Here is an 18,137-nt window from a genome sequence, read left to right as displayed (position 1 = left end):
CCCAACCCACCTTAACAGCTTGCACTCTACTTGGAAGCACATCAGGTGGTGGTGCAGTGGCAGTGGTGGGTACCGGGAGAGGCCAGTGTATGTGTGCGGGGGGTCTGTTCAATTTATCCTCATATTCAGTTTCTATCACTCTATCTGGCTACATTTCGGTACCACCCTCCCTCTTCATTCAGAGCCGAGGCCAGAGGAGACCCTCCTGTCGCTTTAACAAAGCCATAAGTCTGCCATACTTACTGCTCCCTCTCAGGCTTCACAATGGATGGGTAATGGCAGCGCTGTCTGGAGGGGGCTGCGGGAGTTGGGCCATTCTCTCCAGTAATGGAAGCTGTTACTGCCATTCCTTACACACCTGCAAGAACAGCTAACTGCTAACCACTGTGATCTATTGCATAGGCCTCATTGCACCGGGCTAAGGTTGAAGGGTTGTACTGACACCAGTGAATTAGGGCACATCCTTCCCCCCGGCCCCTGCCTGTCTTCCCTTTCTATTTCACACCAAAACCTATGGAGGAGCAATGGAGATATTTCCAAGCAAATCTATAGCCCCAGAGTCCACATTGGTGCAGCTTTCAGCCTCACAGACTGGCGATCTAGCATTCCTGACATCCGCTGATTTAACACAGACATAAGATGCTGTCACATCTTTACTACTCTGTCACTGCCTTGAACGATGGGAAATCCAAACTGCCTGTAACATTAAGAACACCACTACAGGCTGACTGTCCTTGAATGCTTTCCAGTCCCGCAGAGATTTATGAGCTGAACCGCATCCATTAATCCACTGTTGATTTGCTGTGGCTACCCTGCGGGGTTTTTGGGGATCAGATATCATACAGTGCTGAAACTCACCCTGTTGTGCAAGACGGTGGAAAGCAGCTCTTTTACAAGAGCTGAAAAAAAAATGAATGGATAAATTTAAAATTCATTGCATATTCTACATCTCTGCATGTTCAACCTGATAGATACGGGCTTATGACAGAAAAACACTGTCACTTAGATTATAAATGAGAATGTAAAACAGAGTGATGAGCCATACAAACCTCAGTATGGGTGAGTGAAAGCTGATGCACGATGCAATAATGACCCAGGCTTAGGGGAAATCTCATTGGCTCCCTGCAATCAATTTAACCATGTTTACAAAGCCACAATCTAAGGTTTGTGGTTGAAAGAGAGAGAGGGAGACAGAAAGAGAGAGAACACTGGTCACCTGGTGCTCTTCTGGTTAAGCTGGCCTCTCTTGGGTAAACCCTCCATAAAGCCCCCTCTTGTCTGACACCACCAGGCCCTTCAAACACTCCTCTCAGACAGGGAGGATTAGGTAATCTCGACATGATACTGTCTTTTTTCTCCATTTCTATCATTTTCTCTCCCTCTCTTTGACACTGGCTCGCCTTCCCCTTCATTCTCATACATTACATCCTAACTCCCTCTCTCCAGGCTGTTGAAGAGCTTGTTCTGCTCTGGACACATCTATCCTCGGGGGCCCTTACGATCTTAAGTGCCTCCGGAAAAGGTTAGTTGGCAGGTAATTGTCCAGTTGTGGCTCAGCTTATCTTAATTGCGGGTGCTTCAGTGCAACCTATACTTCCGTTAATGAAGAGACTTATGTGACATAAAGTTAGAGGACAGGATGATGGGAGGATGAAGGCATTTACAATTTTATGTGCGTCTTCTTGCTCAGTTTTTATGTTTTCTTCCTCCTGAATTACACCCTTGTATATTTTAAGCAGATGCAAGAGGACAGAGCCCAGCAAAAATATTTGTTCCCCTTTATTACATTACAACCACAAGTCTCGTTGAATATTGAGGGGATTTTATATGATAGACCAACACAATGCAGTACCAAATGTGAACTGGAATTAAAATGATAAATCGTTTTGAAAGTTCTTGTAACTTGAAAGCTGTAGTGTGCATTTGTATTCAATCGCCTTATCAAGTCTTACCAGCTTCCATGTTTTCCACTTGTTGACTGCATCTCCCACATGGATATCAGAAAACAGAAAATATGATTGCTTTCTATTTACAATAGTTTTCTTGTTGCTACTCTTCTATATTTGTGGAGTGCCTGACATATAACTGTGCTATGGTCCTGTGGGAGATGCGGATCTCTACAGTTGCCACAGAGTTTCCACCTCTTAGCTATTAGCTGTCTGGTGTGTTTCCTGATCTTCATGACGCTGCTTGGTCACTGATCTTCCTAAGAAGAACTTTGAAACCTTCAGTTCAATTAAAATCAACTCAGCTAATTTCTACAGTACCATTTTACAACATGCCGTCTCGAGGCACTTGACAAAAAAAGCAATTCAATTCAGTTATACATATGTAGCCCAGATAGTAAAAACATAAGAGATATATAAGATATGTTCATTTATTATATCCTTCTATTTCAATTAACATTTCAAAGTTCATATAAAGTTAGTAAAAATATGTTTGCATTGTTTAAAATAAGTTATCTTTACTTTGAGGGGAATGGGCTCTTTGCACCTGTCGCTCTGACGTCACATCCGCATGCGCAAATACGGCTCATTTTTTTCCTTATGAGTGACCATGACCGCAAGGAAAGATAAACTCGTATTTCAAAGGCAATTTAAGCAATACCATGAACACTGTTGTGTTCCACGGTGCACAGTGTCTTCTAAATATAACAGTCGTTTAAGTTTTCATGGATTTCCAAGCGATCCTGACTTACAACAACGATGGCTTGTCAATATTCGTCGCGACAACATCAAGCTAACATCGCATAGCAAAGTTTGCAGCCTTCACTTCCCTCCGGATCAGTTTCATCAGCCTAAAACTCCTGGCGGGAGAAGAATGGTTAAAAAAAAAGGAGCCGTCCCTGTGCTATTTCAATGGAACAACTTCTGTGTTCAGCCTGGAAGAGCCAGTGTATGGGAAAGAGTGAGCCGCCTGTGGAATGCACGTATGCAGATCACGATTATTGCTCTGTCCCAGAACCAGCTGGCCTGGACATGGTAATAAATGGAAACCATAAATTAAAAGAAGAAATAAAAGCCCTAACAAGCCAGATCGAAGAACTGAAAATCCATTCTACCTTCAGATTACAAAGGTTCACAGGGTCTGATAATGACATCCGATTTTACACGAGGTAAGCATCCACACCGCAACAAACCTTTTTCTTTTTAAAATTTGTGTTACTCGCCCCACCTCTGGTTTCTTAATTAAATATGTCTGAACTCAAAAATACAATAACCAAAAGTTATGGGGCTTCTCGTGCTTCCTCATGCTTCGGAAGCAAAAAGCCCGAACCGTAATCTCCCCGTTACTTGGTCTCTGTTTGACACTAACGACAAAAAACACACATTAAAGCAATAAACTTAAAAATGAATACAAAATAACGTAAGAACATTGTCCGTTAGAAAGAATAAGAATGTTTAGTATTCTGCTCTCCTTGTGTGTTTGCCAACACAATTTAGCAGTAAGCTCAACTCCAATGAAATGAACACTTGAGTCCGGATGCAGGTTCTTGACTCCCACTTTATTTTGGTGACCCAAGTACTCGTATGACATGGAGTAAACTGTAACATAAATAAAATAGCTGCATTTATTATGAGCACAAAAAAGTCACAACAAAGAACACACTCCTGACTAATAAGGCATTAAATAAAATCTACTCTTAAATACTAAATGAAAACTTACAGACGGTGATGTCGATGGCATAAACAAAGGGCGGATTGTGATAGATTCACCTCCTCATGTGTGACTGAGCAAAACAATCCCAACAAAATAGCTGACTTCCTGTCCCAGACCCACATTGACCTTCAAAATAAAAGCCTTACTACTCCAACACAAAAACCAAAACTCAGAACCTACTTCACAACAAATTAAAGAGCAGAACATTTAGATATTTAAATAGTACAATTGTATTAGTAAAATGTCCGAGAATATTGCCTATTAGCATAAGCTAAAGCTAATGATAGCCACGAAGTTTAAAGAACTTTAAAGTAAGACTCATCTTTATATCCATGAATGTATGACGATACATACGTCTTAGAACCTTTTTCCAGTTTGCTTGATGGGGCTTTAGATCCCGCCTTACAAATACGATGTACATCGTTAATTGTTAGCTTTGGCAAGCGCTGCAAACACCGACTGTAAAATGACATCTTTAATAGCCCGGACAAAAATGAGCCGCTTTTCCCCGAACGCGGAAGCTGAGGTGCAAAGAGCCCATTGCCAGCGAAAATTGTATTTTCCTACAGGAGCACGGTCTTTGAAGGTAGCACAGGTGGAAGACAAAATAAACAGCGAAGAAGAAGAATTTGAGCGAGAGGTGATAGCAGAGGAGGAGCAGTTAGCTGGTTTAGAAGTGAGTAAGCTCAGACTTATCGTAAGGAGAAGTTATAAGATACAGTATGCAAGTTAGCAGGACACAGCAGAGTTTCAACGAGAAGCTGTCGGACTGAATGTTTGCTTTCTTTGCCGCTGTATTTACTCGAGAGTTAGAGCGAAGCTAACCTAGCTGTTAGCTAACATGGACTAATGTAGGCCGCTGTTTCGCTGCTAGAGTGGAACTTAAAGGTTTACAGAAGATCGTTACCGGACTGGATAAGGAGAGACGGACTCCAGATAGTCACTCTGAGCGCCCACGTCCCTCAGAGTACCTCTGGCAACGTGGGAACTGAGGGCCAGTAGATGTGGAGCACATGGAAACCACACAACTGCATCATTCCTGAACTGCTCTTCTTCGGATCGCTTTGAGGTTCTTCTGGACATAGGACGAAGTATTGCCCGGATTCATCTGTGGAAAATCACGATTACACAAGGTACTGAGTTGTACTTTAATATTTTTGCTCGTTGAGTGAAGAGGCTCTGGACCGTGGAGTCGGTGGGACTCCTACATTCATGAGCATCTGAACAGGCCTGCAACATAGGATATACTTTCTGCCGGTATTAGGTTTAGTTTTACAGTAGTGGGTTATCTGCATATACAGTGTTTTACACTGTATATGCAGATTCATTGTGTGGTTGGAACAATGCTCTGTTTTTTTCTGTTTGCCTAATTAAAGGAGGGTTACTGTGGTCTACTTTACATGGTGTGTAGTGTAATTTACTGTAGTATTGTTCAATGTTGATTGATCCAAAAGCATTAAAGAGATATTCATATTAAATAGTAGAGTGTATACTGAAGCAAAGAACACAAAACTCACTTATTTACTAACATAGGTTAAGTGACGGCTACACATACGTTCCAATTGATCCTAGTTATGAAAGTGCAATCAAGTTCAGTTTATCATTCAAATTATCTCAAGGATTTCTATCTAAGGACACCCAGCAGATTGCAATGAGTAACTGACTTGCAGTATTCATTTCTCCAGGATGAGCACATAGCAATAGAAAAGCTGTATCTAAACTGAGTATAAATTGTATACATTTCTCCTTTTGGTTGGTTGTATTATCTTTTGTTTTTAAAAGTATTAGGACTTTAAGATGATCATTTGTAAAAAAAAATGTTGAAGACCCCATATCATTTTAACTCTACTTCAAAACGATGTCCTACTGCGTTTAGGACAATCCCATTAAGTCCTAATAAAATACACAGAAGTTTTGCAAGGTGCTGCATTTTGAGCTTCAATAGTTTCTAATATTGTGAAAACATCCCTCGGAGTGTTGCTGGGTAGATTTCATTAGAACAAACTCAGTTCTTTGCAAAAACCTATTGATTCTACACTTGGACAGTGACAGAGGGAGTGCTGACCTCATGGTGTTAAAATCCAAACAGCGAGGGCCTCAGCAAGTCCAAATCTATACTTCTATTAGCCATCTGATCATATGTATATCCATGTCGATGGGAAGCTTTAGGGGGTTAGTGTTTGCATTGCCTCAGTCAAAGGTCATGACTGACCAATAAAATATTTCTGGTGCACCATCAATAACTCCGACATGGAGACTAATACAGTATGTGATTGTGGGCAAGGGAAAGCTGCTGTGCTTGCTTTGAGCAGAATGGATGAACAAGAGGCCAAAAGGTGACCGGACAGACTTCAGCTCGCTGCCCCTGCACCCTCTCGTATGTGCATTTCATAGCGATAGGGGCAATTATAAAGGTATACTTCAGACAGGTCAAATGGGAGAGGGCAAAGTGCAGACCCTTTAAAGCACTGGTTGGAGTCAAAGGTTAGAAGGGACAGAGGACATCATAAGGTGCCCCTGGGTGTGGGGGTAATGGATTCAAGACAATAAAGACACAGACCAATGAGAAAAGAAAACATATTTAAACGATGATTCTGTAGACAAAAATACAAAGAAGCTAATGCAATCAGAAATGAAGACGAGAAGTGACGACTTCCATCACTTTTTAACTACATGGTGGATTTATGTTGCCATGTGATAAACTGTATGTTGTCTGTGGCGCCATCAGGCTTCATGGCTGTTAAATATGAATAGCTCAAGGTCACAGAAGGTCGTGGCTTACATTTAGCTTCAGTGACCAAATCCAAATGCAAAGGTCAAAGTGGAATTGCCTGAGTTGCAGCAACGCAATGTTTGCTCATCCCAATGTATGCATCACATTGGCAGTGATTTATGGAGGGAGATAAATGTAAGGATGGGAAGAAAACACTCTCTTTCTCTTATCCTGTCAGACTCGGTAAATACACTACTCACTCATATCAATCACCATGTCATTGTGTATCACCACTGTATGCTTCCTGCTCAGATTAAAAACCGTCTTTGGCTTGCTCTGCCTTTTCCCCTCAACATCTGGGGAACACAAGAAATATTGTGGTATTTTCACAAAAAGTCTGCATGTCTGCATTACAGAAACCTTTGGGACAAAATGCACAAGCCTTTTTCAATATGAAAGGTATGCCTTAATTAGGTGAGAATATCGTTGCCTCTTCCATATATTGCCCCTTTGCTGTAATTTAATTCTAAGCATTGAACCTGAAACATTTCATTCTTCTCTAATGAGCTTCCATACAAAACAACAAATGACAAAAGGATGCAATTTCATAAAAATTCTAGAACATTTAAATGTTTTCATTTGCATTGTCTCAAGACATTTACGGTACTTACCTTCAACTTTAACACGTTTTTTTTAAAAATTGCACATTTCAGAAATGTCAATTTTAGATTTTAAGCAACATATTGGATAAAGTGAATGTTTGTAAAGTTGAAGGAAACAATTTTTTAAATATTTGAAAATAGAAATAAAACCTCAAACATTTGGTGTGCATTTATAATCACCTTCCTTCTTTTGTAGAACCACATTATGTAATTGCAGCGCAGTGCTCTGCTTTAAACTTCTTCACAACTTTATCCCTGTGCTTTTTTTGGACATCATGATGTGTTCACTCATATTCTCTAGAAAACCTCTGAAGCCATCACGACAGCTGTATTTATGCTACTTTGAATTTAAGCAGAGCTAGCTCTTATTTTCTCTTATTAACTCATTAGGTGTTGCCTAAATTCAGTCAGTTGCAAAGTAATTAAACTCCGATAATATGTACACTCTCTACATATTAGAATGCACTGTTCTAATATGTTTTATGCTTTCTTCAAAAACCATTGCAGATTACAAGTATTTTTCTCTGGTACGGGCAAATGAGCTTTTTTGTTTTGCAGGAGGCAACTCAGTCTGACCGGGTCTGCAATTAACTCTGTATCCTGGCTCTTTGAGGTTTGCGAGGCTCTTGAACACAAATGTCTTCTCAGTGTCTCTTTGGCTCCTTAAATGTGAAAAACAGCCCAGCCACTGGTACGCCACAGCCTTTGCAAAACTGGCCCCGAGCGGTTCAGAATCCCGCCAGAGAAAAGTCCAAAAGAAAACAAGCTTTTGAACTGTCGGCCAAAGCGGAAACATGGCCTAGTGGGCTGCTTCTTAATGTGAACCATAAAGATCTATTTTCCTTCCTTTCAATAGCAATACATTTGCTCTTTACTTTAATAAACATATTTCAGTTTTCCATGCCAGGATTAAAGAGTGATAATGCAGGACACTATGGGCACCAGTGCGTATTACCTGATACTTTCCGTTTAGCTCAGCATTAGTCTGTATTTCAACCTCCTTGAAACTCCAATGTTACAAAAACCTACTTGATGCCAGGGAAATTTCATAGTTAAAGTATTGAATGCTTCTCCTCATTCCAGTGAAATGCACAGTGTTGACTGTTGAGGTCAAGTCTGAGGATTACATACCACACTTTTCCCCCTGCAGCCTTATGCCATATGTCATTCCCTTTCTGCACGAACAATAGTTGTGAATGCTGCTTACACGCAGGACAGGTCCTGCATGATCTGTCACATTCATCTCTATTTTGCATTCACCGTGGGACGTTTGAACCACATCAGAATCTATTACCGCCATGCAGATTTAGTCCCTGCTGACAACACAAATCACGATAAGATGGAGGAGTGACTCCATAAACACCCTCGTTTATATATCACATCTTATGCGCTGAATTGGATAAAAGATCTCACTTGTCGTTGGTCTATTTATACGGCCGGAGCGAAGATATGAGTATCATTACATCTGTTTTTATCTTTAACCTATGTCTTATAATGCCTCAATCAAACAGCAAATGTAAATAGGTGCATGTGTGCGTTTATCTGTGAGAGCATCCATCACTCAGCTAAAGGAATTCCAACTCTATAGTTTATGAAGGGAGATTTATGCTGTACTGCGTCAAATCAACAGACCTTTACAGTAAAATATGATTCTATCAATGAGTTGAATCAATAGTGCATGCAATACACTGTGTAATTATTACAGGGGTCTGTATCAATAAAGCTGTCATGTATGACCTCCTGCTAAAGGCTGCAGATAGAGGAGTCAGAGTCAAGGAGAGCTTTGAATCACGGCTCTATTCAGTGTTTCTTCACATTTTCTCACTTTGCAAACACAGAGTTCTCTGTGATTTATTGGAATTTTAATATGATACAGCAATGGTAAGTAAGGCATTGTTGTAAAATGAAAAGACATGGATGCATATTTTTCAGTGTTATTTTTACAAATGAAATGAAAAAGGCTAAGTGGCATGCATTTGAATTCAGCCTCTCTGAGTCAATGCCCTGAAGAATCTTCCACACAGAAATGGCATCTGTAAGTCTTTCACAGTTGGTCTCTCCCTGTTATGCACATATTTTGCAAAAAAACAACAAAAAACGGATGGATTGAGAAAAAGCTTGTGACATTGTTTTATAATCAAAATCTGCTTTTGAATGTCTCCATAACTTTATAACGGACATCTTGTGTTTTTTCATTATTTATTATGCTGATTGTTCTCTAATAAATCAGAGACTTTAACAGAACAGGTGGATTTTTACTAAGATTAATTTACAAACAGGTTGAATCTATTTAATAATTAGCTGACTTCTGAAAATTCAAATTCAGAGAAATAGGAGATCAATACAAATACATGCTGGACTTATAATTTTTTTTAAAACAATTGCATAATTTCCTTCTCCACTTCACAGTAATGCACTATTTTGTGTTGATCTAAGATAAATCCCAATGGCAATCTTTTAAGGGCAGTTTTTGTAACATTATAAAATGTGGAAAAGCTCAAAGGGTATAAATACTTTTGCAAAGCCACTGTACTTTGTGATGTGGTGAAATGCAATTTAAATATTCATAGCTAAGATAAAATTCAGACAAGGAAGGTTTCACAATATGTGACAATTTCCAGATAATTTATTTTACTCAACAATTAAGAGCACCGGACCTGGATAAAAAACAGTCCAAGACTTTCATTGCATGCAGAGATATTATGAATGATGAGGATGAGGCCGACTGCCTTCCTGTGGGTGCTAGGATCATTTCTTCCGAAATAATGCAGGAGTTGAAGAACGACTGTCAAAAAGAGCTTTGCATTGCACTGCGATCCACATTCACACACAGACACACAGTGACGGAGCGTGAGGCAAGGACCAATGAGGCAGTTTATATCGGGATTTTGTTTCACAGCTCTGGCCTCCTGGGAGCGAGGGGTCTGCCAATAACACTTAAGAGACAGAGCAGGAAAAGTAAGTGCTTTTATTACAGCTCATCACTCATGTAATTTCTGGCAGCATTTGTGATTACAGATCAAGTGATTGACTAACTACACATTCGGCGGGCTGAGTTATGAAAGGGGTGCCTGCCATCCCAGCCTCGGCAGATTCTCAGTGTCAGCTGTAACTCACGCTCTCCCAGAGTGCTAAATCAAAGAGTGTGCTGTGCAGCAGGAAGAGTTAAATGATAACCTGAGCTTTACAGTAAATCTGCTAGAAATTAAACCTGCACGGACGCCGGCCTGGCCCCCGATGCTGTACAGCGTGGGGTGAAAAAGGCTGGATGTAGGGGATCAATACAGGCCCCGATGGAGGTATTGATGGATGACAGGTGAAGTGAGAGTGTATGCGTGCGCGTGAGGGGTGGGATTGAATTCACCCCGGGGTTAGGCAGAGAGCAGGGCTCAGGGTGTTTAATCGACAGGTCTCACCTTGAATCGATTGCCAGGAGTCTTGTAGGGCAAAGACGTGATACACACAACCAACACTTACTCAAACTGAAACAAACCACGGGGATTGTGGAAGGTGTGGGGGTTGGATGTCTCAATGCCATCAGAGAGGCGTGCCTGGATGTAGTGAGTATTGGGTTTGAAACTCGCAAAAACACATTAAAGAATCAATTCAAAACCAATTTGATCTGTCTATTGTCTGTCTCTCTGGAGAGACAGAAACATTCTCATAGGTACTATTTTTTTTACAGAAATAAACATATTTTTCAAGTAAATGCAATTCAGCTTTGCCTTGTACAATAGAAATAAAAAGTTTGCAGACTCTTTTTAATTCTTATGTTAAGAATTAAAAAGTCTTGAGAAGTGTTTGCAAATAATAAAATGGAAAAGTGCATATATTACTATGAAACTACATTATTTAATGCTTTTTTTTTACCTTTTTGTTTACTCTTAAAAGTCTCCACTTTGTCTTTCAGTTTCCTGGTCTGGTCAAATAAGAGCAAAATTAAATATTTGTCTACATTAACTATGCTATATGTGAAGAAAAACACTGCACATCACTGAACATAGCATGTCAAGGGTGAAGTAAGGTGGTGGCAGCATCATACTGTAGTGACGTTTATCTTAGGTACAGGGAATCTGATCAATTGATAGAAAAATGGAGGGCTTTAGACACAGAAATATACATTTTTACTAAAGACTTCAGATTTCCAGCAGGACAGCAACCCTGAACCTACAGTCATCGCAACAGCAGAGAACAAGATGTCTTAGTCAATGTCCATAATCCGTGGCAAGAAAAAACAATGTTCACAATTACTTCCCATGAAATTCCATCCGTCCATCGCAAATTATTTTTTTCTTTGTTGCAGAACCCTGTATCGGATATCCTGCTATCAGTGGGTCCTGCTCTTTAGGTTGCCAGAACATCAAGGGCAAAAGTGAAAGCAAAACTAAATGAAACAATAACAATACTGACAAAATTATATGTAGCTCAGCTCAAATTTATTTTGTTCGTTTCATTTGAGTAAAAACAGGTCAACATTCACTCCACAAGTTCAAAGGAGACATTGTTTTAAAAAAGGTTTGTTTTTAATTTAAAAAAAAATAAATAATCTTAGAGTAGGCCTACAAACTCTGCAACAACACCCAAAAAAAAATAAAATTCCAGTCCTCACAAGAAGTAATGAAGCCTGTACACAAGTCAACTCAGAACATCAACAGTTATACTTCACTTCACTCTGTCTCTTGAAATATCTTGCAAGAGACTAAGACCCTGTCATGCCTTTAAGAAACAACATACTGCAAATATTAAACTGAATGACAGTCTTAAATACATGGGTATTTCATGTATGCACATGGGTATACATGTATATGTATGCAGAAAAAAAACTTAACCCTTACATATGCCTGTGCATAGAGTCAGCAGAAATCGTTTCCAAAACATTAACCAAACAACAGTGTGTGATGAAATGGAATTAATTAATGTTGATCTACAGGCTGTTTTAAGGAGCAGGAAGCTACATATCTGCTACAGTAAAAAAAGAAGATATTAAACTTAGCTTGGTGTCTCCAGAAACATGTCATCATCATCATCATCATCATCAAAAATGTAATAAAATGTATTCCTCATTTTGCTTCATTTTAATGTTCGCAACATTAACACATCAGATGAACTTAATAATAGATTCTTAAAATTCTTAATCAATAACAGAAATTACTTATTTACATCACAAGGAAATTTTAAAGGTCTCACAATTTACTTCAACAAGCTTACGTTGTGTTGAAATGGTGGAATAAATGAGACAGATATGAAGATTTCTCCTGAAGAGAGAATGACACAGACAACAAGAACATGAGTAGGTGTCAAAAAATGGTTCTCTATAAAGTTTTTTAATTTATTTATTTTATTTGACCATTTTTATCCTCAAACGTCAGACTAACTTGATCTAGAAGTAGTGATCTGTGAAAATAGACAGTTTATGAGCATGACAGTGTTCCTCTAAGAAGACAATCAAGATTTGACTAATCCTGCTCTTTTCTGCTAATAAATACATTTTTTAATAGTTCCCTTGCTGAACAAATTAATAACTATTTCTGTTTATAATCTAAGCTACTTAAAGATTAGAAAAGCAGATTGAAAACCTTATGGTTGGTGGAGGTTCTTCTCAGTTTATATGTAGTTAATCATGATTGTAAATTGCATTTGTGGAAAAAAATACAAAACAAATTGAAGAAATATAAAGATTACAATAACACTAGGAACAACAAATCATTGTGGTTTTAAATGACTAAACCACAAGCTCATGCATCATCTTTTTTAACCAATTACTTTCCGAGCCCCTATAAAAACTTCATACGGGCTTGCTGCCCTGCAACAAAACTAATGTGAGAAGCCGACCCAGACAGAGTTAAAAAAAACTGCAACATAGCGAGGATTTCTTAAAGACTGTTCTGTCTGCTTCTTCTTGGATCTTTCCTCGTCTCCCACGACCTCTCTGTCCTGTAAAACGCTCCCTTTCATTCGTCTACTGGAGGGTGATTGATGAGTAACCATTTCCTGTCCTGTCCATCCTCGTTGCAGACCTGGCTGAGGCAAAGGCTGTGTCATGTAACACTCCATTTTCCTCGTCTTTGTTTTTGTTGTTTCTTCTTTCGTCTCTGCACTCTCACTTTTTTTTTTTCCTCCCATCTTTAGCTTTTGTGAGCCTTTTGGTCTCTGCAGACGCTGCACATGCTTTGGTTTAATATGTATGCAGTCTGTTCCAGCTATGACACATGGGTATTTCATTGTATATGTATGTGCAAGCAAAGAAGTAACTTAGAGAAAAAAAAAACCCTCTGAGAATTATTCAGACCGCCAAAGCTTTTACACATATACTCACTTGACACTTGAGTTCATACTGAATCTGGGAAGAGACCTTATTGCTTCTTTTTTTTTTAATCCTTTACTTTTACTCTGTGCAAACTGTAGGATATGCAGTTCATAATTTAAGGCAAGAGAATAAACTAAGGGGGTTTAAACTGATAATTGGTCTTTAGCATGTGTGCATTCAGGAAAAAAAGCAACAGACTGAAGAATTAACTCCAAAAATTAACATTTACTAGTTTCACTTACATTTGTCTTTCTTGTAGTTGTCCTATGCTGTTTGGTAAGAAGACGTTTTCACACCTCGAAACATCATAACCACATAATATAATGCTTTTTATATTCTTACTATTAGTTGTCTTCAAATCTGGCATTTATGGAGGAGTGGCAAGAAAAGTAGAAAATGTTAATGAACAGCCATCAGAAGCCCCTTTTTGCAGTTTAAGCACAATAAATAGCAGGAATGTGAGGAGGTTCTGTTAGATAAAAACAAAATGAAATTTGATCAGCTATCATGACAGCAGCACGATGATGTGAATGCTGGTCTTCAGGAGACATGGAGGCTGGTCAATGGAGTTGGGAAGATGAATGGAGCTACAGACAACTCTGGAAGAAACCTTCAAGAAGATTCAAAAGAGATGTGATCTGATGAAAAATGTATCTTCCATTAATACAGTGATTCTAACAGTGTCCCCTCCCCCCAGGTGTTAGATTACATGTTCTTATTTTACAGTTAAAGTAGGAAAAGATGTAAGGAAAACTGCTTTTGTACTACATTAACACTAACCGGACATCAGTTCTGTCTTTGCACTAAACAAGTAAAAACAAAACCTATGAAAAAGGATCTTTTATGAATGCAATGGCTTTTGACTGCAATGCTGCACAGTCGCATGTTTCTGTGAGGAGGTGAGGGAACGGCCCTGGTAACGTTGCTTTCATCAGTCCACTGTATAATTCTAATTGGCTTTATTAGAGGGCTTTAATCTAATACCAGCTCTATGAGCTGCCTTTGGCTCTCTGTGTGTGTGTCAATAAGTGTGTGTGTGTGGACTTCTGATGTTTATGCTTTGCCATATTAAACAGACATGAGTAAATGGATTCAAACAACTTTATTAAGATAAAAAAGAGGGAGAAAGAAGGAAAGAAAGAAAGCAGGATAGAAAGAAAAAAAGACAGAAAGAAAGAGATAAAGAATGAAACAAAGAAAGAAGGAAAGAAATTTGGAGGTTCAAGTTCAATAAAGCAGCAGCTCTGCAGCTCAAATGTAATGAAACAGACTTAAGGCAAGAGAAACACAGCATGAAACTGCTCATTTGACCCCATTTAAAAACTTGATACCAATTAGAGACTTCTGTGTATAAATAATTTAGGGGATCTCTTTCACCGAGCACACAAATAATTTTACGAGCAAGCACGCATGTGTGCCTGTGCCCGAAACACACGGCAACCCATGAACGCACACGTGCACATAAAACAGATTCCACCACACTCTGGAAACAGACTCCTTAATGAAGCCTTTCGCAAAGTGAAAGTGGAGCAGAGTACGCATACTGGCCCATTTCTGCATTTGCTTCACCCTCCTCCCCTCCATCTCCCCTCTTTCTCTCTCTCTCACCTTCTCCACATCATTTGTTTTATGCATGTTTTCATTGTCTTTCTCTTTTGTCTCAATGAGTAAAATCACAACCCCTAATTTATGGCTACAAGCACAGACACTTCTGCAAACAAACTGGCTGATGAGAGGGGATGACTGAAAACATACGCCACCGAGCAGCGCGTGTAAATCTTAAAATGTCTGTTACTGTCTCTTTATCTGCGGTTATTTACATAAGAAATGACAGCGTGTGTAAAAGAACGCCTGTGATGCAAAATAATAATAATAATAAAAAAAAAAGTCTGCGAGCCGGAGGAGAGGGGGAGTGAGGGGAGAAAAAGGGGGAGAGAGGAGGGAGTAAATCCAGTGACACAGAGTGGGGAGCACTCAGGTGTGGTGAGAGGATTATACAAAACCCTGAGTATGAATGACAGTAAACACCTGAATGATAGAGAGACCGTGGAGGGGTGGGAGTGCTGTGAGTTAGTGTGTGTTTGTGGGACTCTGGGTGACAGTTTCGTAGCCCTCTCTGAATGATTCTGAGAGGTGAGTGAAAATATATTCCTCACTTAATGCTTTGAGGGCTGTGCCACTTAATCAAGCAGAATTTGCCACACTGCATCATTCATTGCTGTACTGTACTTCATCCATAAAAGCAAGGATTGAAGAAAGTGTGAGAACCAAGCAATGGATGGGCAACGAGGATGTCAATGAAACAGGAGGGGAAGGTGGAAGAGACAGATATCAGTCAGGAGTGCTCTGTTTCACTGCGGACTGAGTTACAGATTGGGCTTTAGGCAGTGCAAGTAAGTCAATAAAGAAGAGTAAAAAACAGGTAGGTGTTTTCTTTTTCACTTGCACAGTTTTCTTTCTCTGGGTTTCGGTGATGAGAAATTGCCTTCATGTTCTCTGACGTGAGAGAGTTTTTGTCCATTCTCCCCTCTGCTCCCTGAAAAGCAAACACATTGTCTCCTGCACTCAACATGTTTCTCTTTTCTTATTCTTGAATTCTGTCTGTTGATCTTTCTGGGTCCTTTCTCCATAGCTGCCATATTATTATTAACATTTCCTGGCCAGAGATTAAATTTGGAAAACAAAATTCCCAATACAGTTATTCAACTATCTAAGAAGTTGAAGAGCTGTGTTATTATAAATTGTTATTTAGCTACTTAACATTCATGTCATTTGGGTATATGAAGGATGCTGAATAAAGTGACCAGCCAATTCATATATGTCTGAGAAGTAAAACTGCTGTATCATCCCCCGCAGGTTACAAAAATAATCAGCTCTTACTCTGTCCAGTTGAACCATTTAGCCCCACCTCCTTCAGCACAGGTTTTACAATCACCATCCTTCCAGCCAAAACCAGTGGAAATGAGCAATAAACCACATTTTTCAAAGTCCTGTCATAACTGAGGTGACAAGCAAAATCTGGGTGTTACAAACAGGTAAATGAACAGATTCACACAGTTTAAGTTCTAAAGATGATTGACATGATCTTCTTGGGCATTTGCTTTAGCCTCATTTTTCACATCAGCATTCATTATGACTTGCTGCTCATCAGAGTCATATTCTTCACTCTTAAACATATAATTTTGAACCACTTACAACAGAGGCCACCCCGCTCTGTTTGCTCTTCGTCATTGTAATGGGAAGAAGTTAAACAAAATCAAAATTGAGGACAATCTAAAGTTGCTGGTTCAGCAGCGTGTTTAAAAAGCCAACACATCAGCTGGAGACTTGCGTCTTTGTGTTGATCCTAGCTGTTTTTCAACTATGCTTCATCTGTATTCAGTCCTTACTGCCCTCAGTAACTTGAATGTCCACTACACAGAAAACAATTGTTTTTCTTTGACTTTTAAAAACTTGATCTCTTTCTGAAATTGCATTATATTTATATTTACATTCATAATTTATTGCCTTGCTTCATGTTTATTACAGTTATGCTGTTATTTAAAAGAAAATACACCTCTGTCCATTATCTTTAACCAGAAATTGGTTATGTTAAACCACCTTGCATTCTCTTGTCAATACAGCCCAGCTGGTTTTTGTTAGCTTACATGTTTAAGCATAGATTTTCAGAGTTTTTTGGCAGGGTTGCCAACATATTTATCCCCAGTTGTGCAATTCTCAGATGTGTTTTTAACCTTTGACTTGAGGTTAAATTCAGAGGAGAGCAATACATGTCGATTTCTAGATCTTCCCTCGGTTAAATCCCTCACCTCTTGAGCTATATCACTGTACAGCGCTGACTCTACATGAAACGTGACCCCATTTCACCCATGGCGACCCCCCGCACCCCGCTTTATTCCTTCGTAGCTTTGGAAGATGGAGGAGCACAGGGGAAGGCATGCCAAAGCAGTAGACACTTTTAAGCAAAGATTAAAGGTTTTTCTTTTTAATCAGACATTTGGCAACCATGTTAGCATATCACCCTGGTGCGGGCTAAAGATCAATTTTTAATGCTGCTATGCACAGAGCAGACAGAGTGATTGGCAAGAGAGATGCTATTTACAAAGGATCTATTTACAAAATTTTGCATAGAAATATTCAGAGGGCACAATTGACATCTCTGACAGAATTTTAAATAAGCTTTTCGTCTTTTTCACTTCGTCAGGAGGCACGACCTGTGAGCCCCTGATGAATGATTGTGTGTGTTCGTTCACATGAGTCTCACATGTAAGAATATTAAAGGGATCTACACCTCTCCCTTGTGTTGCATTATACTTTATTTCTTCAACTTGTGCTGCCAGGGGCTGGGTAAGTAGGTCAATCAACCCTGGTACAAACATCTCATCATAACAATCCACAAAGAAAATGCTAATGAATGTGACTGTTTTTAATCCATACCTCCCCCAAACCTTCCATTCTTCTTTGCCGTTAATATACCTTTAAATATGCAGTAAATGAGAGTTACAAGTATTAGCATGAATGAAAAACACATTTTCTTTTATTTTATTCTGATATTGTTTTTTTAAAAGTAGAGTATGCAGATTTTGTTAACAGAATCAGCAACCTCTAAACATTAAGTGTACAAAAGAGACGTATAATCATCTTAAAACCTTAAGTTTGGGAAAGTTTCAATGTCAGTTTCTTTCATGTGCCCTGGTAAAAATGTATAAAGAACTACAACTAGTACAACTAACCTAGTAATGAGCTACAAAACAAAGACTTTAACTGCATATCTTTGTCTGCCAACAGACCAAAC

This window comes from Xiphophorus couchianus, chromosome 12, assembly GCF_001444195.1.
Source record: "Xiphophorus couchianus chromosome 12, X_couchianus-1.0, whole genome shotgun sequence".
Classification (NCBI taxonomy): domain Eukaryota; kingdom Metazoa; phylum Chordata; class Actinopteri; order Cyprinodontiformes; family Poeciliidae; genus Xiphophorus; species Xiphophorus couchianus.
This window is presented reverse-complemented; position numbering follows the sequence as displayed.